The sequence below is a fragment of the Castor canadensis genome, chromosome X (assembly GCF_047511655.1).
Source record: "Castor canadensis chromosome X, mCasCan1.hap1v2, whole genome shotgun sequence".
Lineage (NCBI taxonomy): Eukaryota > Metazoa > Chordata > Mammalia > Rodentia > Castoridae > Castor > Castor canadensis.
In genome coordinates, this window is record NC_133405.1 from 119,590,293 (window position 1) to 119,600,106 (window position 9,814).

The following is a 9,814-nucleotide window of genomic DNA, read 5'->3' on the forward strand; positions in this document are numbered from 1 at the left end:
TGGGATTCTCAGTTTATGGCTCTGCATTGGGCCCTGTAGGTCTCAGCAGAGTAAGGGGTTAGTCTCTCAGTGACCCCTATATTTGAGGGCATTGATGTTCATAATAATCATTTTGGGGGTTGTCATGGTGCATCATTTCTATTTGATTAATGATGGAATTTCATGCATGCATGCATACAATAGAGCAGTTTTTCTACTGCTAGCCTTATAGAAAATGGTTCCTGTTCCCAGGCTCCATGTGAGATGGAGACGCTGTAGTACAATTCAGGAGGCAAAGGACAGGTGTGCTGTTAGTGAAAAAAAAACCACATTGACCCATTCTTTTGATTTACTAACCAGACTTAGTCTATTATGAAACTTCGCTTTGAGTGGATTTATTTTCTCTTTCTCTAGGAGCAGGATCATTTTGAGAGCTCTTGGTATTTTCATGTTATCTGACATTGCATATGTAGATGATAGAACTGTTTCTGAATATTATTTTTGTTTTCTTTATTCATGTTGCACATTTATTCAGCATTATTATTGTGATTCTAATTGTGCATTCCAAAATAATCTTTGGATACAGGGGTCGTTCAATTCTCTGAATTGTATTTTGGTGTCTTGAGAAGAAGAATCAATGACAAGACAAAAGACACAACTGATGTTTGGGGGACTGAGACTTTTTGGTGTTCAGAAAAATCCAGATCAGGAGTCTAGTCCCAACTATATCAACTTCATGCTTGTGAATGTGAGAAATTCTCATCCACAAAGTGGGTCTTTCAAGGCATAGCTCTTAGTTTTTGTACTATATAAAAAAACAAATGAAATACTCATTAGTGAATATTGGCTACATAATGAATTACAGTTATCATACAATTATTTAATTTATTCATATTTTATTTTATGTAATGAGAAAAATGATAAAATGTTACAAATATTTGAGACAATTCAAGCTTTTGGAAGCCCTATTTATTCAGGGATTTGCTTTATAAACATTTTTCTGAGCTCATTCTGACTCATACTGAAAACTGCATTCCATATGAGTAACTAAACTAAAAGAATACAACGTTCCAGTCAGAGGTTTTATTTTCTCTTTATTTAGGATTTTATTTGTCCAGTAGATAGTATACAACATGCAGAATACTAGGATAAAACAAACATACATATTCAACATAGGAAAACACGAGTATATTTTAGTAAAGTAATATACACTATAAAGAATTAGGCAAACTAAGAATTAAACATGTTTTATAATTGTTTTTATTTTTTTCCCTTCAAATTGTGATCCAATTTAGTATTATTTGACAATTCCATTAGAGTACCATGTTACCTAGCCATAGATATAAAGAAATTATGGTTTGTGAGTTAGTTTTATAAATAACGAAAGTGATACTTTCAAACTCAGCTACAAAAACAGAGAATGTGACTGAAAAAATTAGTTGGAATCTTGAAGCAAAATAAATCATCAATTAAAATTACAAAGTTTGACAAATTAAGTAAACAGATATAACAATGTTCCTACTATAACATGAAAAGAAAAGTAGACATACATTTTGTTTCATCCAGTTCATACTAGTTTCCACTACTGAGAAAATTGCTTTTTAAACATAGAGTAAAAACTCTACCTAAGACACAATTAATATTGGGAGTCCACGCAGGTCATGGCCTTTCAAGGAACCCTGGCCTGGGCAACAGTGAGGGCCCCAGCTGCAGCCTTCCCTCCTGCTCTTACTTCCTGATCTCTCTAAGCCTCATCATATAGAACAGGGAAAGCTCTGGGGTCCATATCATTGATCTTGGCCAGTATTTCCAAGACTTTCATTTTGCTGTTTTCAGCTAGGGCTCTGGAACCCCACAGAAATTCATAGCTGGGAGGATCACTGCCAGGTATCTGGCGGTACTCTTAAGTATTTTTCCTGCACTAAATCTTTGGTAATTAGATTAAATGCCTCTGCCCAGTATGCATCCCCAAGGCATTGAGGAAATTCCACATCTCTTCCTCAGTGGCGCAGTTGCCACTCATGAAGATCATACCCAGGAGTGTCATGATGATACCAGTCTTGGGCAAACCCCTACTACCCTCAATGGAGAGGTCCAGCTTGCTGACAAGGGAAAAAGTGCTGGGATTGACTTCCTGCACCTCAATGCCAAAGATCAGCTCCATGCACTCACAGGATTTCCTGAGGATATCAGAGAAGTACTGCTTGTATTTCCTGCTGACCACCTTCAGTATGTCTGCCTGTTTAACAGACTCTTTCACTTTGTATTTCTCCAGCAGAAATTGCACCAACATATTTGCCCTCCTACCAAGTGGATCTTTCCACATCCTCTGAGGGGAGGATGCATCTTGGGAGGTGCTTGAACTGTTCTCATTTGCACCTGCATCAAGATTCTGGGCATCTACATCACAGCACTCCCAGGAAGCACCTGCATCAGGAGAGCTAGAAGTTGCTACTCCCAGACACTCCTGGGGAGTGCAAACAACAGAAGAACTGTGGGGAGTTCTTTCCCATACAGGAGGAGAGGAGAGGGAGGACTCTGCTGTCTCCTGTGCAGTGGCCCCTGCACCACTGATTCTGGTTCTCCCCACGTGCCTATTGATGCTTGGTTCTTATAGCGGAGCTTACTCTTTTGCCCTCTTGGAATGATAACTGGGATCAGTTACTATAGGCAGGACAGCTGATAAGGTTGGAACCTGGAGGGGTAATTACAACTTGTGAGTACCATCAAGAGCAAGAAAGCACCTTGGTATACCCCAGATCTCCACTGCTCATTTCCTTGAGGACCTTTCTCTAGAAACCCACCAGGATCCTCTTCTGTTCAACTTGTGTCCTCACAACCCTGTGAAGGAAATTAAGAGAGTCTGAGGATACTGAATGACACTGAGATTACTAGAGTAATGGTAGGGACTGGTAGTGGGGATCCTTTTGATCAGCACGGAGAGTCCTCTTTGTTTACATGAGGACCATCAAATGCATTTTTGACAAGGTACTGATACCAGCTTCCTTCTGCTGCTCTGACTACCATCTTCCCTGGTACCAAGCAGGAAACAATAAAGAGCACTTCCTCCCATTACTTAATTCTAGGACACCCAGGCCTTCTAGAGTTGACCAATGGGGATATATTTGATGGTCTTCATTTCTTGCAGGATTGTGGCTCTCAAAGTGATCAGAGTCCTTATTCTAACTGTCCCCGTGAACTGTGAAACACACACAGCTCACAGCTGCCTTCATCCATAATAAATCCCTCCCATCCCATATACTAAATTCCTCCTTCCATGACTCTGCAAAGCATGGGGCTAGAGAGCATTTCCTGGCATTCAGACTGTATGGACCCACACAGGACAAAGTCAGTGCTGGGGATCCATGTGTCTGCTACTCTGTACTAGGTTGGGCAGCTTTGCATCCCCTCCCTACATCTTCAGGATCCCCTCTTTAATCCTATAGGGCCTGGTGTTTTCCCCTCTGCTAATCCAAGTCCACCACTTTAGTTAGAGTAAGGCCTAATTTCCTGAACCCCAAGGAGAGTGAATGGCCTGTGGACCTGGCATGCTGGGGACTCAGGGAACCTGAGTGGGGGAGGGGCTCTATGTGGCCACTTTCTCCGGGAGGGCAGGTAGCAGTTTTGGGGGGTTCACGGGGGTCACAGTGTTAAGTCAGTTCACCCACCAAGACTCCTGACAACCGTTAGGAAGTCTCTGTCAGCTGACTGGAAGTCATAGTCCTGAAAGCAAGTCAACACCTCACGGTGGTGCCGGAGACCAGAGAGGCAGAGAAGCAGAAGTCAGTGTTTTCACTTCTGCTTGCCTGAGAACCTGGTGCTCCAAATAGAACCCCAGGGGCGGGGCTGTCTGTGCTCCTTTGTTCCGGGGGAGGACGGTTCCCAGGGAATTAGGAGAATGCTTTGCGTGGACTTTGCGTGGGCACTGGACTTTTGCCTTTGTGAGGTGAGGCAAGGCTGTCAGACCCTACAGCTCATTCATTTCCCTCAGAGTCCTGAACAGGAAGTAAGGTGGATCCCTAGCCCAGCAGCCATGCCTGGGACCTTCCCAGAAGTGCCTCATGGGGCTGGAGGTGTGGCTCAAGTGGTAGAGTTTCTGCTTTGCTAGTGGGAAGCCCTGAGTACAAACCCCAGTTCCACCAAAAAAATCAAAAAGTAAGTGCTTCATAGGCTGGTGCTCTGTTGGTCCATCCTCCTCCATGTCTCTTACTTTGAGGTTTTTTTTTTTTTTTTTGTGATCCTGTAGTTTTGAAATGAGGGCTGCTAATTTGCCAGGAAATTCCTACAGCAATGTTTGCTTTAGTTTGTTTTTTAGGTAAGGTCTTCTGCTTTTGTCCAGGCCAACCTGGGACAGTGATCCTTCTACTTCTGCCTCCAGAGTAGCTGGGATTAAGTACATGTACCACCATGCCTAGCCTTATCATGACTTCTTGTTGGTGGTTGGCCTCCTGGGATCCAATTAGTTGCTGCCAGCCCTTCACACCCAAGACTCAACTTCCTGACACTCATGATAAGAAGTACTGATGTGATCCATCTCACTACTACTACCTGACCAGGTTGTTCAAGTAAGTTGAAGTGTTGCATGTAGTGGAGACTGTTGAGTCTAGTTTGTTTTGAAGTGTGGAACTTTTCTTTCCTCATTTCATTTCCTTATACTGAGTGCTGTAGAGATTGTGGTTTCTATGTTTTTCATTGAAAATCATGCCTTCCCCCAACCATGGCTGCCATTTCAGAACGGAGAACATGATGGGGCTCATTTTCCTGTAGCCAAGTCTGGTTCCTCTGTGACCTGACATCAGGTCACAATATATCAATGTGTATTGATAATGAATATCATTATCATCCTCATAAGAATAATCATAATGATTCATGAGTGTGAAAGGTGGACTGGCTTGAGGATGTGTTTGTCAGGAGTTGACTCAAAGGGGAAGGCACAGATAAAACTTTTGAGGGATGAATACCTTCATTATGTGTATTCCCTGTGATACTGAAATTTGGTATTTCATCTTAATAATCTGTAAAAATGATAATAAATTAATGACCATAACTTACTTATTAAAGTGGTATCAGTACTTACTACTACAATCTTTGGTCTTGTAATTTCTGAGTTAAGTCAAACATTTGTGTTGTACTAACATTACCACTTTTAGTGGCAGGTGCAGTCACTACTTCACATTCCTTTAATGAAATAGTTTTAAAAAATCATTGTCCAAGGCCCAACAGAAAAAATATAGGTAGACTTTTAAAATTTGTTCTCCAGCCATTTCTATCTCTTCCTTCTGTTACAGGCTATACATCTGCTTCCACTTCAGGGCACTTTCATACTCAAGTTCTAGTAGTGTAGAGATGTAGCATCCCTTGCAGTTATTAATGTTATTTTTCTTTTCCTCCCTTTATTTTTCCCTGTTTGATTGAGAAGTGACAGACTTAGTTTGGTTGTCATCATCACAGCCACGTTCAAGTCACTAATCTGTTAAAACTTTAAGAATAATTGATAACTTTACAGTATTTTCCTCTTGTGAATAAAAATTAAATTTACACAAATTAAATTAAAAATACACAAATCTATTAGAGAATTATTTTTACTAAGTGTATCAATAACCTTTCATAGTTTCTCCATAAAGAAATTGTGCATTCCTGTTTGCTTTTTAAATTAAGTATATTACGGATATTGTTTTGTTTTCTATTACATGTTTCAAGTAGTTAGGGACTTTTCTTGACAAGGTTTCTGATTTTCTTATAGTGTTATTTTTCACACCAGCTTTCTGAATTTTTTATAGGTTTAAGTAATTTAAGTTTTTGTAAATATGCATATTATTATTATTAGTGTATGTGAACTATACGAAATAATGGGCTTTAATGTGATATTTTATACATGGATACTTTGATCCTATTCACCTATCCTGTTACCCTCTTTTTTTTGTGATGTTTTGACTTCATAGGGTTTTTTTTTTCCCATGTGCATTTTATTTATTTATTTTCCCATTTATTCACATGTGCATACATTGTTTGGGTCATTTCTCCACCCTGCCCCCCTCTCCCACCCTTGCCCCCCTCCCCCAACTCAGTTCCAGGCAGGTCCTGTTCTGCCCTTATCACTAATTTTGTTGAAGAGAAGACATAAGCATAATAAGGAAGACAAAGTGTTTTTGCTAGTTGAGTTCAGCATAGCTATACAGAGAGATTCCTACTATTGCTTTCATGTACCCATGTGTTACGACCCATGTTGATTCAACTCTAACTCAATGACCTTTACATTGCTTCCTGATCCCCTGCTCATGATAACCTCTGTCGTTTTAAGGTTTCTGTATTAGTTCCTCTGGAGTGGGGACATCAAACCCTTTCATGTTTTGGGTTTTGTACCTATTCCTGTATCTCCCATGTGTGCTCTCCCATTGTCATCTGTTACCCTCTTTTATCCTTCTCTTATCCACTTCCACATTCCTAATAGTCCCTTTTTCTCTGTCATATTCTTTTATTTTTTTTCTGAATTCCACTTTACAGAAAACAAATGATATTTGTTGGGTCTGACTTATTTTGCTTAACATGTGGTCTACACCTCCATCCATGTTTTAGCAAACAACATAATTTTATACTTTTTATGGCTAAATAAAAGTACATTTTGTATATATACCACATTTTCTTTGTCCATTTTCTGTTGGTTGCCACCTATGCTGAGTTTATAAATTGGTTAGTGTGAATGGTGTTGTGATAAACATGGTATACAGGCATCTTTATTGTAAGCTGGCTTTTATTTTTGGGTGTATATACCCAGAAGTGGTATAAGTGGACCATATGGAAGTTGTCATTTTAGTTTTGTGAGGAACCTCCATACTGATCTTCATAGTGGCACACTAATTTATATTCTCACCAACAATGTATAAGTTGTCATTTTCCCCCATATCCTTGTCAGAATTTGTTGTAGTGCATTTTTTCGATGATAGCCATTGTCAATGGGGTGACATGGAATCTCAATGTCATTTGAATTTTCAGTTCCTTTATGACTAAAAATGCTGAAATTTTTCATTCATTTATTAGCTATTTGTACTTCTTCACTTGAGAACTGTCTGTTCATTTTTGTGCCCACTTATTGATTGGATTACTGCTCATTTTGGTGTTTAATTCTTGGAGATTCTGGGTATTAATCCTTCTTTGAATTAATTGCTGGCAAAGATTTTCTGCTACTTTGTAAAAGCCTCTGGTATTTCCTTTGTTATACAGAAACTTTTTGATTTGATAAAATTCTGTTTGTCAATTCTTGTTATCTCCTGAGTTGTTGGAGTGCCATTGAGAAAGTCATTGCCTGTGCCTATCTCTTGAAGTATTTATACTATGCTTCCCTCTAGATGTTTCAAAGTTTTAGGTCTTATGTTAAGGTTTTTGATGCATTTTCAGTTGATTCTTATATAGATTGAGAGGTAGGGATCTAGTTTCAATGTTACAAATGTGAATATTCAGTTTTCACAGCACCATTTGTTAATATGGCTAGCTTTTCCCCAATATCTATGTCTGGCATCCTTCTGAAGAATCTAATGGTGCACCAAGTACTTATTTTAAAAAAGAGAGGGGAGGAATCATATTGTTACCACTATAATCTCTTTTCACTCTTCTTACTGCTTATTTACCTTGATATTCTTGTTATATGTGAACTAGCTATGTTATTTTCCATCAATTGTCAATAGCTGATGCATAACACCTATGAGGTTCTTCTTGACTCTATCTGGGAATCTAGTACTGTTTAACATTTAACATGTTCACTGTGTATTAAACAAAATGGAAAATTTCACATGATGGGATTTTGCTAAAAGTAATTATCATGAACAGATTTTGAGAATTTTAAGAGGCTCTTGTATTTATGGCTACACATGATCACATGTATTTTTACCTTTTTATAGTAACAGGGATTTTCTCATGTGATACCATTCTTTTCTTTGGACAAAACCTAGTTTTCATTAACTCAGTGGTATATTGGATATGCTATGAATTTATTTAAGATATTTTCTCTGTGTGAATAAATTCTCTTAAGTATTATTTTATTAGGATATAGTCATTTGGTCTTTGTAGCTAGGAAAGCTAAGCTGTTAAAATGGTCAAGTAATTCCTAATAGTTTTGCATGGTTAGAAAGAGTTTCCATAAGGTAGTGATTTGTTTGTTCTTCAAATCTGATGTAATGGGCATCTCCAAACCCGGCTGGTCCTAGTGCATTTATGGTGTCTTTGGTTTGATATACAGTTTCAGTTTTTATTGTACAGTTGAAGATTTCTGTGTCTTTATGGACCATTTTAATCATTTACATTTTGCTAAAGTTTCTCTATTTTACTTTGGGTTTCATATTTATAGGCCTGATATTTATAATAAATCTTTCTTGTGTAAAATTTCTCCATCTATTTACCTGACATTCGTCACCAACAATCCTCATTTTATCAAGAAGAATTGTGTTCTTATTAAAGTTTGTTTGTTTATTGGTAGTTATACTCCACAAGTGACACTGTGCACCTCTTTAGGTGGTACCTGATGACTGCTGTCTCCTTGGTTATGATGCTGACAGTCATCAGCTCTATCCATTAATCTCTTAAGGTCCTCAGGGTGGTGATTCCCTGATTCTAAATTTGCTTTGAGTTTGTTACCAAAAATTCTTTACATAGAACCTTTTCATTTTCCACCATTTATTAATTTTTTGTATTACTATTATGTATTAGTAGTCTTGTCTTATTAGCACTAAATTCTTTCTGCACCCAAGATCTCTACAATTGTACTTACCTAATGTCATTTATTTCTGCATCTTTCATATGTAACTAATAACACTTATGAGATTGTTTATGTAAATCTCTCAAAGAACTGGCTCTCCCTAGTTGCCTCTACTATTTTCTAATTCATCAATTTGCATTTATCTTCATTATGCTCTATAATAATTTGAATACATAAGTATATATGTAAATATGTTGTGGTGTTTATGTACGAAAATGCTACATATGTATATAGAGTGTGTATGTGTTTATGAAGATAAACAGGAGGGAGTACAAAAGTTACATATTTAGGACAGAAGCAAATTATATAAAAGAACTTTCAGGATCCATGTTGTGTTATTGTATGTTTTATTTTACTTATTAATGATAGAATACTCTTGAACAAATTTAAATGCTAGTGACTGAATGGCTTTTTCTGTTTTAGAGATGAAAGGTTTTCACATGAAAAAAATAATTTTTCTTCAACTGACAGTAATCATGGATTGATCAAGAAAGCAAAACCTTGTCTGAATACATAACTCTAAGGGGATTTGTTTTTATTCTTACAACTTTTTTAGAGAAATTTTAGGCTTGCAGAAACAAAAATGAATGAAAAATGCAGTGTTAAAAAAGTGTCACATCTCTTCCTCAACAGATTTTCATGACTATACCTTGCATCAGTATAGCATATTTGTTGCAATAAATGAGCTCATATCAATGCATTATTACTGAAATTCAGAGTTCCTATTAGCATTACTTCTTTGTGTCATATATTTTAAGGGTTTTTCTGATAAAGTATGATACCAGTATAGTGTCATAAAATTATTTTCACTGCATTAAAAATCCACTGTGCTCTACTTATCTATTCTTCCTCCAACCCCCCTGAAACCCTTTTCTTTTAAAATTGTTTTCATAATCTTGCTTTCTCTCACATGTCCTATTGTCAGAATCATATAGTCTTTTTCGGATAGGCTAATTTCACTTAGAAATATACATTTAGGGTTCATCCTTGTTTTCATGGTGCAATAACCAATTTCGTTTTTTCACTGAATAGTATTCTATTGATGAATGGATATACTTTGTTTATCCATTCATCTGTTGAAGGACA

The 9,814-nt window shown here is 37.4% G+C and overlaps 1 pseudogene; it reads right to left on the reverse strand.

The window, feature by feature from the left end:
- Positions 1–1,648: 1,648 nt before the first annotated feature.
- LOC141419503 (melanoma-associated antigen B4-like) lies at positions 1,649–8,545 on the reverse strand (annotated as a pseudogene).
- Positions 8,546–9,814: the final 1,269 nt, after the last annotated feature.